Source organism: Tachyglossus aculeatus, chromosome 23 (assembly GCF_015852505.1).
Source record: "Tachyglossus aculeatus isolate mTacAcu1 chromosome 23, mTacAcu1.pri, whole genome shotgun sequence".
Taxonomy (NCBI): Eukaryota; Metazoa; Chordata; class Mammalia; order Monotremata; family Tachyglossidae; genus Tachyglossus; species Tachyglossus aculeatus.
Genome location: NC_052088.1, coordinates 2,087,653 through 2,101,270, shown reverse-complemented (window position 1 = coordinate 2,101,270; position 13,618 = coordinate 2,087,653). Strand labels below are relative to the sequence as shown.

Below are 13,618 nucleotides of genomic sequence, written 5' to 3'. Positions count from 1 at the left end.
TAAGCGACCTACTGCAATACCGATGTTTGGGAGCAAATTAAACACATTTCGCTTGTAAACAGGTCAGGCAATTGCAGTGCGGTTTTCCATATCAAATGATGCCAGTTTTTTTCGTTCGGCAGAAAGTGCTGGACACTACATTATCCAGCAAGGCAAAACACATCCAAAAATGACTTGCTTCCCAGCCAATTAAGCACACGAAAACCCACCTACTCAGGTTTTAGTTTCTCTGCTCCACAAACACTTTAAAAAACCCAAAAAACAACCGACTCAACTACAAAACTGTAACAATTTGCAGCACAGAAACGCCAAACTACCTGATGAATATACCAATTCCTATGAAATAAACTTCAGATTCAATTCAGCATTATTACCTTCTTGTGGTTTTCCTCTGCTTCCCCTCCCCTCCCCATCGCCCAGACTCGCTCCCTTTGCTCTACCTCTCTCCCTGCCCACGGCACTTGCGTATTTATGTTCATATTTATAATTTATAATTAATGAGGTGCATACATTTATAATTCTATTTATTTATATTGTTACTATTGATGCTAGACTGTGAGCCCATTGGAAGCAGGGATTGTCTCTTTTTGTTGCTGAATTGTACTTTCCAAGTGCATAGTACAGTGCTCTGCACACAGTTAGCACTCAACAAATACGATTGAATGAGTGAATGAATATTCTCAATTAATTTCAGAGGAACTGACCTAAATATTTGTTTTACCTGGTTCTGTAGTTTAAAGAGCATTAGTTCTGGTGGAATCTTTACTTGGGGCAAGAGTTCCCAGTGGTCAGAAGATGACGAAAAAAAAGAAATCAAAACTCAGAAACAGTTCTGAAGGTTTCTTTTTAAGAAAATTGCCTAATACAAAAGTACAATGTGTACCTGAATATCTTGTCAAATTATAATCCTCCCCCTACAAAATTAGGGGTTAGTTCTTCTGGCAATCTGGAGAACACATTCATGACTCAGTATTCTCACAAACACTCAAGACAGAGTCCAGATGTAATTAGCGCTCTCCAATCAGATGCTCGGTAGGTGATTGCACAGGTAGATTTTAAAATTAGACTCTCTCCCGGACCCTCAAACGAAGATGACTTATACGTAAACCATGTAATTACCCCTGGGTTTGTAAAGCGCATAATCCATGATTTTGCAATTGTGCACTGTGTTTGCCTCAAGCCGACCTGGGTTTGATGCCGAGCATTTAGGAAGAAATTCTGCCAAACCATCACGGTATCACTTATCCTCGGTTCAACCATGCTTGAATGAACTTGTTAGGCTAAAAATGAAGAACAGATACAAAACCTCAAACTAATCCCAGTTCAGACACTCGGACGTAGTCAGAGGGGTGGAAAAAAAAAAAGTACACGGAATGTTCGCGACAGTCAGAAAACTCTGCAGGTTGAAGATGATCATTTCTAGCATTCCCACCAAACTGGGTGGCAAAGACTTCGCTTCCTTGAACTTTAAATAATCCTATTTCAAGGAAAGTGAAGGGCAAGGCTTATTCGGCTAAAGTGTAAATGAGGAATACTGGAAATAAACAGTAATCTAACAACTCAGAGTAGTGAAAACCTTACTGAGGACACTCTTGGTGGCTGATTTAAACAACTGATTGCATTTCCTGAGTGTTTACTCTGTGCGAAGCACTGTATTGAGTGCTTGGCAGAGCGTAATACAACCAAGTTGAGAGACTTCTTCCCTGTTCACAACAGGCAACGTGGTCTAGTGGATAGAGTGCGGGCCTGGGAGTCAGAAAGACCTGGGTTCTAATCCTGGCTCTGCCACTAGTCTGCTGTGTAACCTTGGGCAAGTCACTTCACTTATCTGGGCCTCAGTTCCCCCATCTGTAAAATGGGGATTGAGACAGTGAGCCCCACTTGGGACAGGGACTGTGTCCAACCTGATTTGTTCGTATCCACCCCAGTGCTTAGTACAATGCCTGGCACATAGTAAGCACCTAACAAATACCATAAAAAACCAACAAACAAAACAAAAAAACTGAAATTAAAGTCTAGCAGATCAACAGGAACTAGGCTACTAAAAATAGCACTAGTTAATGAATGGATCTTTGTAACAAAACAGCATTACTAAAGTCAGATCTCCTCCAAGAGGCCTTCCCCAATTAAGCCCTCTTTTCCTTGGCTCGCTCTCCCGCCTGTGACGTCTTTTGCTCTTCAATCTGTGACATCTGATATCAGCCCCAGCCCCATGCCACTTATACTGTCAATTATTTATTACTATTAACATCTGTCTTCCCCTCTAGACCATAGGCTTGTTATGGACAGGGAATGCGTCTGCTAATTCTGCTGTATTGGACTCTGCCAGGCACTCAGTCCATTGCTCTGCACTTAGTAAGGGCTCAATAAATACCACTCATTCATTCAATCGTATCTATTGAGCACTTACTGACTGATTATTAAATCTAACTGAATTGATAAAGGGACTCCAGGAGCCATTAAAATCACCACCTGATTAGCTGGAGGAGAACGGTCATGCTCAAGGTGAAGACCCAAGGTGAAATCTGGACCACCGATTCTGAAGAGAAGTGCCAACAATTGGTTTCGGATCATGCCCAGGTCATCGAAGCATAGCTCCAGAATCACAACAGCTGAATCCAGTTTGGGTCTAAGCAAGACAAGATGCGGGCCTGAATCTCACTTTGGCCTTAGTGAGACTACTCTGTGTCCTCATACAGGACATTCTGTGTTCTTTCACACGGGAACAGCCCAAAACACCAACGGAAACTCCTGATCAGCAGCTTTAAAGCAGTGAATCGCCTCGCCCCCTTCCATCTCACCTCGATGAATTTCTACTCCGACCCAGCCCACACACGTCGCTCCCCTAATGCCAACTCCTCACTGTACCGCGATGTCGTCTATCTCTCTATCGGCCTCCTACCTCCGGCCTGGAATACCCTCCTTCCTCATATCCAACAGACAATTACTCTCCCTCTCTTCAAAGCATTATTGAAGGCACATTTCCTCTGAGAAGCCTTCCCTAACTAAGCCCTTCTTTCTTCTTCTCCCACTCCCTTCTGGTCACCCTGATTAGCTCCCTTGATTCACCCCCCCAGAATCATCCCCAAAGCACTTATGCACATACCCTTCAATTATTTATTTTTATTGATGTCAGTACTCTCCTAAGTGCTTAGTACAGTGCTCTGCACACAGTCAGCATTTAATAAATGCCACCGATTGACTGACTGATATTCTGCCTCTTACTGTCTCACAATTAACACTGCACATTTCCACCTCCCATAATGGGCAGGCTGACAACAGTTTCAAAGCGACATCTTGTAGAGTAGAAATCTTTGTCAGTTTGAAATCTGACAAAGGGCAAGACAGATACTTCATCCATTCAGTGGTACTTACTGAGCACTTGCTGTGTGCAGAGCATTGTACTAATGTGTGGGAAAGTACAACACTGAGTACAACCGTTGTAGAGTAGGGAAGAGGGATATTTACTCATTCATTCATTCAATCGCATTTATTGAGCACGTACTGTGTGCAAAGCACTGTACTAAGCGCTGAGGAGAGGACAACACAACGATAAATGGACATATTCCCTGCCCACAACGGGCTTATGGTCTAAAGGGGATTGGTCAGGGATAGGGAATGTACACGAGATAGAAACCATCTCCTCAACAGATTCACAAGATGGGTATTGTCAAGTTATACACTAAAAGGAAACCTTCGAAAGCATTAAAGGCCACGAGAAACCACAAGCTCGTTGTGGGCAGTCACGACAGAGAAAATTCAGGCTTTAAGGGAGTTGTTCAGGGCCTTACTCTGCTTTAGGTATAGATCCCCCAGGACTTATATACTTTACCTTTAAATTCTACATTATAAATGAAGAATTCACATTACTGTCTATCTCCCCCTCTTGACTGTAAGCTCCCTTTGAACAGGGAGCGTGCTTGTTGATTCTTCTGTATCATACTCTTCCAAGAGTACAGTGTGCCCCGCATAATAGATGCTCAATAAATACCACCGATTGATTGGTTGACTGATTTAGGGCTGGGCCAGTGAAGAACCCAGGAGAAGTGCAGAATGTAAATGCTGCATTCTCTCCAAAAAGAGAAGGTTACAAGGGTGGATAGCTTCATTGCCTTATGGGAAAACTCAATAATAATAACAATAATAATAATGATGGTATTTGTTAAGCACTATGTGCAAGGAACTGTACTTAGCACTGGGGTGCACACAAGCAAATTGGGTTGGGCACGGTCCCTGTTGGATATGAGGCTCACCATCTTCATCTCCATTTTACAGATGTGGGAACTGGGGCAAAGAGCAGTGAAATGACCTACCCAAGGTCACACAACAGACAGGTGGCAGAGCCAGAATTGGAACCCACGACCTCTGACTCCCAAGCCTGTGCGTTTTCCCGCTAGGCTACTTGCTTCTCCAACTTAACTGAAAGCTACTCCCTTGACCCAGCCAATTTTCTTTAAAAGGGAAACGAGAAGTGATTGTAAAAAATAAATATTAGGTTTTAAATTTATAAAGCCTGATCAAAGATTTGTATACAGAAGCCTTTTCTTAGTAGACTGTTCCCACCTTGTATGGAGAACACTAATGAAGATAATAAACTTTACAAAACATCCATCCCTTGCTACTTCCTTACCTTTTAGTGAAATTTGCAGGCAGGACTACTAGATAACAAAGCAATTTAAACCCACATTAAGCAGTAGTCCTAGTAACAGGACTGTTTACTCTTTGGTGCTGTAAATCTTGAGGAGCTGGGAGAGGCTCTGTTATACCACCACCTCCCAAAACACAAACAAAAGAAAAAAAAATTTCCCAGATGTGAGGCTAGGTTGATTTAATGCTTTCAGCAGAGAAATTTAAATATATTGAGAAATTGCAGCTATATTCAGGGGCCTTATCTCATGATCAATTTGAAATCTGCTGAGGGGCAAGACAGGTACTTTATTCACTTGGTGGTACTTACTGAGCACGTACTGTGTGCAGAGCACTGTACTAAGTGCTTGGGAAAGTTCAACACAATAATAAACAGACAAATTCCCTGCCCACAACAAGTTTAGAGTATAGAATTAGCCACTAGACACTACAAGCTGGTTGTGGTCAGGGAACGTGTCTGACAATTCTGTTGTGTTGTACTTTCCCAAGCGCTTAGTATAGTGTTCTGAACAGAGTAAGCACTCAATAAGTACATACAGTTCTTCCTACACAGCATGATTTGTTCCCCCCGTCCCCCGGCTCACAAGATAGGACTCCCAATTAAATCCAAAATACTTGGTCTTTCACCCCATTCGGACACTCCTTGGTACCTGCTTTTATTGGACTTTTGCAAAAAAAGCTTCCTTCACAAACTTGCTTTGGTCTCAGAATTCCAACATGGTCCTGTTTGCCTATTAGTGGTAAAATTGTGGAGGTCAGGAGAACATATCCTTAGCTTGATATAATGTAATCGGTAGGTGCTCAATGAAGCAGGGGAAGCAGCGTGGCTTAGCGACAAGAGCCCGGGCGTGGGAGTCAGAGGTCATGGGTTCTAATCCCAGTTCCGCCACTTGTCAGCTGTGTTACTCTGGGCAAGTCACTTCAATCAATCAATCAATCGTATTTATTGAGCGCTTACTGTGTGCAGAGCACTGTACTAAGCACTTGGGAAGTAAGTAACCTCATCTGGAAAATGGGTATTAAGACGGTGAGCCCCACGTGGGACAACCTGATAAACTGTATTATTACTATGGTATTTGGTAAGCGCTTACTATGTGCCATGCACTGTTTTCTACCCCATCACTTAGAACAGTGCTTGGCACACAGTAAACACTTAACAAACACCATTATTATTAATTGACTACTTAACCCCATGCGGGAGAGGGGCTGTGTCCAACCTAATCAACTTGTATCCATCCCAGTGTTTGACACATATAGAGCGCTTAACAAATACCATTAAAAAAAAATTGACTAATTAATGAACCTCAAAGGTGAGGGCAGGACGGTGAAGGGCAGCGGGGGAGAAAGTAAGCTTTGGGGAGAAGTAGCGTGGCTTAGTGGAAATAGCCCAGGATTAGGAATCAGAGGTCATGGGTTCTAATCCTAGACCTGCCACTTGTCAGTTGTGTGTCCTTGGGCAAGTGACTTAACTTCTCTGTGCCTCAGTTCCCTCATCTGTAAAATGGGGATGAAGACTGTGAGCCCCACGTGGGACAACCTGATTACCTTATATCTACCCCAGCGCTTAGAACAGTGCTTGGCACACAGTAAACGCTTAACAAACTCCAACATTATTATTATTATCACTACAACATTTTATGAGGTATTTTCTTTTTTTAACTAAATCGTTTGGCCTCAAAAGATGGTTGCTTCATCAGGAAGATTTCTCTCCAGTTTTCTTCTCCTCTGTAGTCAGCCCCTTGTGACACAATTACCTAATCCTGTACAGGTGCAAACCTGTTTATGGAGTCTAATTTGCCACCTACAGTAAACACACTCACTGTACTAGGCTGGTACCAGAAAACCACAAGCTGTGTTCTCCAGCTAAGGAAGCTGTAGGCCCCGGTGAGAACCGAGAGAGAAGAGAGTCTTACCTGAAAATAGACCTGGGCTAATTCCGCTTTGGCGGTCCCCTCTGAGTTGGTGCTATGAGTTGTCCCAAAGCATTTCATCTATGGAGAGGAAAAGAAAAAATTCATTTCATTCGAAGCCATTGCATGTTGAGCTAGAAACTGCACTCTGAAAGGAGATTAAGTTTCCAAGGCACTTTCGGAAGCCAAGTGTTTCATGGGAGAAAAAAAAAAAACCTGTTCTTTGTAACTCAAATCCAACACGAACACGTCCGTGGGTAGTTTTCTCTCCCTCTCGCACTGTGAAACCGGCCAAGAGGCTGATGTAGTTTCACACCACTCAGGCTCAAACTCCACCGTACCAGCTGGCTGGATACCTCCACTGCTAGGCAGAGATAGCCCGGGACTGGGGGGTCAGAAGATCTCAGGTTCTACTCCTGCTTCTGCCACTCCTCTGCTGTGTGACCTCAGGGAAGTCACTTCCCTGTGCCTCAGTTACCGCAGCTATCCAATGGGGATCATTCATTCATGCATTCATTCAATCTCATTTATTGAGCGCTTACCGTGTGCAGAGCACTAAGAGCTTGGAAAGTACAATTCGGCAACAAATAGAGACAATCCCTACCCAACAACAGGCTCACAGTCTAGAAGCGGGGTCAGAGACTGTGAGCCCCATGTGGGACATGGACTGCATCCCACTGCTTAGTAATATGGTCACATAGTAACAGAGAGGAACTTAGTCTTGCTTGTCTTACACTGTTGAGTCTTGTCCGACCCATAGCGACGCAAGGACACATCTCCCCCAGAACGCCCCACTTCCATCTGCAATCCTTCTGGTAGTGGATCCTTAAAGTATTCTTGGTAAAAATACGGAAGTGGTTTACCACTGCCACCTTCCGCACAGTAAACCTGAGTCTCCACCCTTGACTCTCGCCCATGTCGCTGTTGCCCAGCACAGGTGAGTTTTGACTTGTAGCAGATGGCCTGCCACCCCCTAGCCACTGCCCAAGCTAGGAATGGAATGGGTAGGCCTGCTTGACTCTCCCTCCCGTAGTTGAGACTGGTACAGTACTGGAAACTCTCCAGGTGCCACCCTGAGAGGGGAAGTAACTTAGTAATACTGCAGTACCATGTGCCTGTCACATACTAAGCACTTAACAAATGCCATTAGAAAAAAGCTAAGTTATTAGTAAAGCAAAACTAATAAAAATAATATCCGTTCATTCAATGCTGTTCATTGAGTGCTTACTGTGTGCAGAGTACTGAACTAAGCACTTGGGAGAGTACAATATGACAATAAACAGACATTCCCTACCCACAACAAGCTTACAGTCTAGAGGAGGAGACGGACATTAATAGAAATAAATAATGATATCATTTGTTAAGCACTTACTATGAGCCAAGAACTTACTGTATTAAATGCTGGGGTACAGACAAGAGCATTATTCATTCATTCAACTGTATTTATTGAGCGCTTATGGCGTGCAAAGCACTATACTAAGCGCTTGGGAGAGTACAATATAACAATAAAAGATGCATTCCCTGCCCATGGCAAGTTCACAGTCTAGAGGAGGAGACAGACATTAATATACACGAATAAATAAATGAATAAAATCATCAGTCTGGACACAACCCCAATAATAAGAATAATGGTACTTGTTAAGCACTTACTATGTGCCAAGCACTGTTCTACGCACTGGGGTAGATACCAGCTAGTCAGATTGTCCCCCGTGGGGCTCACAGTCTTCATCCCCATTTTACAGATGAGGTAACTGAGGCCCAGAAAAGTGAAGTGACTTGCCCAAGTTCTCACAGCAGACAAGTGTGGTGGAGCTGGGATTAGAACCCATGACCTTCTGATTCCCAGGCCTGTGCCAATCCCCCATGGGACCCCCAGTCTAAGTAGGAGGGAGAACGGGAATTGAATCCCCATTTCACAGATGAGGAAAATGAGGTGTGGAGAAGTTAGGTGACTTGCCCATGGCCACACAAGGGGTAGATCGGTGCTAGAACCCAGGTCCCCTGACTCCCAGACCCATGCCCTTTCTACCAGGCCACAGTGCTTCTCCTTAGATTATTTGACATAAATCTAAATTGGGTAAGTGTTTATTATAAAGTGACTGGTCAAAGCCTTCCAAAGCAAATAGGAGCTCTGAAGGTTAAATGGATAAATGGTATTGATTGAGCATTTACTGTGTGCAGAGCACTGTACTAAGCACTTTGGAGAGCACAGTACAACAGTGGTAGACACATTCCCTGCCCACAACGAGCCATGGTTAAATCAGAGAGAAATGATGACTAAACCATCGGGGAACTGTTAACTACCACTGACTTCTGAAGGAGCAGTGTGGCTCAGTGGAAAGAGCCCAGGCTGGGGAGCCAGAGGTCGTGGATTCTAATCCCGGCTCTGCCACTTGTCAGCTGTGTGACCTTGGGCAAGTCACTTAACTTCTCTGGGCCTCAGTTCCCTCATCTGTAAAATGGGGGTGAAGACTGTGAGCCCCACGGGGGACAACCTGATCACCTTGTACCTACCCCAGTGCTTAGAACAGTGGTTGGCACATAGTAAGCACTTAACAAATACCAACATTATTATTACTATTATTAGTGGATAGGGTGTGGGCCTGGGAGTCAGAAGGACCTGGGTTCTAATCCCACCACTCGCCTGCTGTATGACCTTGGGCAAGTCATTTCCCTTCTCTGGACCTCAGGGACCTCATCTGTAAAATGGGGATTAAGATTGTGAGTCCCATGTGGGACAGGCCCTGGGTCCGACCTGATTATCTCATATCTCCCCCAGCATTTAGAACAGTGCCTGGCACATAGTAAACACTTAACAAACATCATAAAAAAATAAAGGGTGACGCCAAAATTGGCAAAACTGACCTCTCTAGGTGAACTAACCGAAAGAGCTCCCATTCCTGGTGTGTGTGTGTGTGTGTGTGTGTGTGTGTGTGTGTGTGTGTGTGTGTGTGTGTGTGTGTGTGTGTGTGTGTGTGTGTGTGTGAGAGAGAGAGAGAGAGAGAGAGAGAGAGGGAGGAGGGGGTGGAGGGGGGAATCTAAAAGGGAAGGTAATCTGAATCTCCTTCTGATTTGATTTTGTATGGGGGAGGCTGTTTCTAGACATCTGGGATGCAGAAGGACCTGAGTTCTCATCCCCCCTCTGCCATTTGCTGTGTGATCCTGGGCAAGTCACTTTGCTTCTCTGGGCCTTGGTTCCCTCATCTGACAAATGGGGGTTAAATCTGTGAGCCCCACATGGGACAGGGACTGTGTTCAACCTGATCAACTTGTGTCTAACCCTATTGCTTACTACAGACCCTGGCACAAAAGTCGTCGCTGTACAAATCCCATTTCAAAAAAAGAATACTATTTCCTATTCAGCCTAAGAGAATGTGGTGACTTTCTCTCTTTGCTTTGTCAGTACTGGTGAACAGAGAAGTAGGGGTTGGTGATCTATTTGGGGATATTAAGGTTTCAATCTTGGTTTTCACTTTCCATTCCTTTTTTTCTTTCCCAGCGAAGCTTTTGAGGAAAAAAAAAAACTGTCCTGGCTCTGGGGGGCTCTTTAACAGCCAGGCAGTCTTTGAGAGTGAGGGGAATTGAGGAAATGTGTGTTGGGCTTTCTGCATCCCACTTTATTCCTCAGCTTGTGGGTTTGATCTGGATTTCCCCTTGCAGACCTGTCAAGTCTATCCTTGATCAGTTACCGGCCGTCGCTCATCTGGGAAATTTCCTCCTTCAATCTCGTTCACATAGCCATTTGTAAAACTCCCACTCTGAGAAATAGCATGGCCTAGAAGAGCGGACACAGGTCTGGGACTCAAGGGACCTGGATGCTAATCTTGGCTCTGCCTATGTGACCCAGGGCAAGTCTATTCACTTCTCTCCCCCTTCTACACTGTGAGCCCACTGTTGGGTAGGGACTGTCTCTATATGTTGCCAACCTGTACTTCCCAAGCGCTTATTACAGTGCTCTGCACACAGTAAGCGCTCAATAAATAAATACGATTGATTCTCTGGGCTTCAGTTTCCTCACCTGGGGATTAATGGTTTCGCTCCCCTTGAGATCAATCAAACATCCGGTGGGAAGAGAAGAAATGTGGCTTAGTGGCAAGAGCCCGGGCTTGGGAGTCAGAGGACGTGGGTTCTAAACCCGGCTCCAACACTTGTCAGCTCTGTGACCTTGGGCAAGCCACTTAACTTCTCTGTGCCTCAGTCACCTCATCTATAAAATGGGGATTAAGACTGTGAGCCCCACGTGGCACAACCTGATGACCTTGTATCTACCCCAGTGCTTAGCATAGTGCTTGGCACATAGTAAGCGCTTAACAAATAATACCATAATTATTATTATTAGAGCATTTGCTCTGAGTGGAGCAATACACTAAGTATTTTTGAGATTACAAAAAAGGTGCACATTCCCTGCCCACATGGAGTTTATGGTCTAGAAGTGGAGACAGACATTGAAATAAATTATGGATACACAGAGAAGCAGCGTGGCCTAGTGGAAATAATGCAAAGGGCCAGGAGTCAGAGGACCTGGGTTCTAATCCCAGTTCTGCCACTTGTCTGCTGTGTGACCTTGGGAGAGTCACTTCAATTCTCTGGGCCTCAGTGACCTCAACTGTAAAATGGGGATTAAGGTTGTGAGCCTCATGTGGGACAGGGACTGTTTCCACCCTGATTAGCTTGTATTGACCACAGCGCTTGGTACAGTGCCTAACATATAGTAAGTGCTTAACGAATTCATTCAATCATACTTATTGAGCGCTTACTGTGTGCAGAGCACAGTACTAAGCACTTGGGAAGTACAAGTTGGCAACATATAGAGACGGCCCCTACCCAACAATGGGCTCACAGTCTAGAAGGGGGAGACAGACAAAAGCAAACATGTGGACAGGTGTCAGGTCGTCAGAATAAATAAAAATCAAGCTAGATGCGCATTATTAACAAAATAAATAGAATAGTAAATATGTACAAGAAGTTCAGTTCAGCCATCTTAAATACTAAAGGACGTGCTTGGCTGGGATGGCAAAGCACTTTGGAAAAAAATATATTATATAAATATATGCTATATTATAAATATATTAATTTATGCTATATATTATATATAGCATATATATTACATATATCGTGGCTCAGTGGGAAAGAGCCCGGGCTTTGGAGTCAGAGTTCATGGGTTCAAATCCCGGCTCAGCCAATTGTCAGCTGTGTGACTTTGGGCAAATCACTTAACTTCTCTGTGCCTCAGTTACCTCATCTGTAAAATGGGGATTGAGATTATGAGCCTCCCCCCACCACCCCGTGGGACAACCTGATCACCTTGTAACCTCCCCAATGCTTAGAACAGTGCTTTGCACATAGTAAGCGCTTAATAAATGATATTATTATTTTATATATTATATACATAATATATATATTAGAACCAAGAGAGCTGTGACTTGTGAATTTATTCACACTCAGTGCCTTCCCTCTTAAACCAGATCATTTGGAAAAGTACGCTGCCATTTTAAAAAAAAAAAACCTTGAACGACCTTATCCAGCAGGATTTCATTGTCCAGGCTAATGACCATTTTTCTTTGCCCGTTCTCCCTCCTACTTAGACTGTGAACCCCATAAGGGACAGGGACCGTGCTCAACTGGATGAACATATCTACCCCAGCTCTTAGAACAATGCTTAACACATAATTAGCTCTTAATACCATAATAATAATAATAGTAACAATTATTGTGCTGCGAGGCTAATATCAAGTGCTTAAAGGGTACACACCGAAGTGCATAGGCCATAAGAAGCAGTGTGGCTTAATGGACAGAGCCCGGGGCTGGGAGTCAGAAAGACCTGGGTTCTAACCCTGGCTCCACCACTTGTCTGTGTTACCTTGGGCAAGTCACTTCACTTCTCTGTGCCTCAGTAACTTCATCTATAAGATGGGGATAAGACTGTGAGCTCCATGTGAGACAGGGACTGTGTCAAACCCAATTAGCTTGTATCTACCCCAGCACTTAAGGACAGTGCCTGGCACATAGTAAGCGCTTAACCAATTCAACCACTGTGTTAACCAATACTATAATTAATCATTATTATTATTAGCACAGGAAGGAGAGGGAGTAGGAGAAATTAGGACTTAGTCAGGGAAGGCTTCTTGGAGGCTTGGAAGAAAGGGGGAGTGATAGTGATTCTGTTGTGGGCAAGGATTGTCTCTGTTGCTGAATTGTACTTTCCAAGCGCTTAGTACAGTGCTCTGCACACAGTATGCACTCAATAAATACAACTGAATGAATGAACAAATAGTCTCTCATACCTGAAGGGGGAGGGGGTCTCAGGCCAGAGACAAGAAGTGGGCAAGAAGTCAACTGCAAGATAGAAGAGATCAGGGGACAATCAATCAATGATATTTATTGAGCACTTACTGTGTGCACAGCACTGTACAAAGCACTTGGGAGAGTTCAACGCTACAGCATTGGTAGACGTGTTCCACAACACATTTACAGTCTAGAAGTACAGTGATTGGGATGGTATTAGAGGAGCAGAGTGGGCTGGGTTGCAGTACGAAATCAGGGAGGTAATGTAGGCGGGGGCGAGCTGACTTAATAAAGCCAATGGGGAGGATTTCCGCTTGATGCAGAGGTTGATGGGCAACCACTGGAAGTTTGGAGAATGGACTGAACTTTTTGTTTTAGAAAACAGTCCAGGCAGCAGAGGGAAAGATGGACCGGAGTGGGGAGAGGCAGGAGGCAAGGAGATCAGCAAGGAGGCTGGTACAGAAATCAAGGTGGGCTCGGAGGCGTGCTTGGATTAACGTGTCAGCAGTTTGGTCTGAGAGGACTGGGTGGATTTTAGCGAAGCTGCGAAAGTCGAACCAACCTGATTCAGTGATACTGAATATGAAGGGTGAATGAGAGAGATGAGTTGAGGAGGAGGCCAAGGTTACAAGCTGGTGAGGCTGGGAGGACGGTGGTGTTGTCTACCGTGATGGGAAAGACGAGGGAGGATGGGGGTTGGGTGAGAAGATGAGGTGGTCTGCTTTAGGACGCGTTAAGGTTGATGTCCTGAAGGCAGGAGGAAAGAGATGAGAGAC

The 13,618-nt window shown here is 44.4% G+C and overlaps 1 protein-coding gene across 1 annotated transcript in view; it reads right to left on the bottom strand.

Annotated features, from left to right (window-relative positions):
- The window catches only part of SIPA1L1 (signal induced proliferation associated 1 like 1), a 421,260-nt gene that overhangs the window by 370,255 nt on the left and 37,387 nt on the right, over positions 1-13,618 (bottom strand). The window contains 1 exon segment of the mRNA XM_038765485.1: positions 6,561-6,638. The gene's annotated coding sequence lies outside the window, so the exon portion shown is untranslated.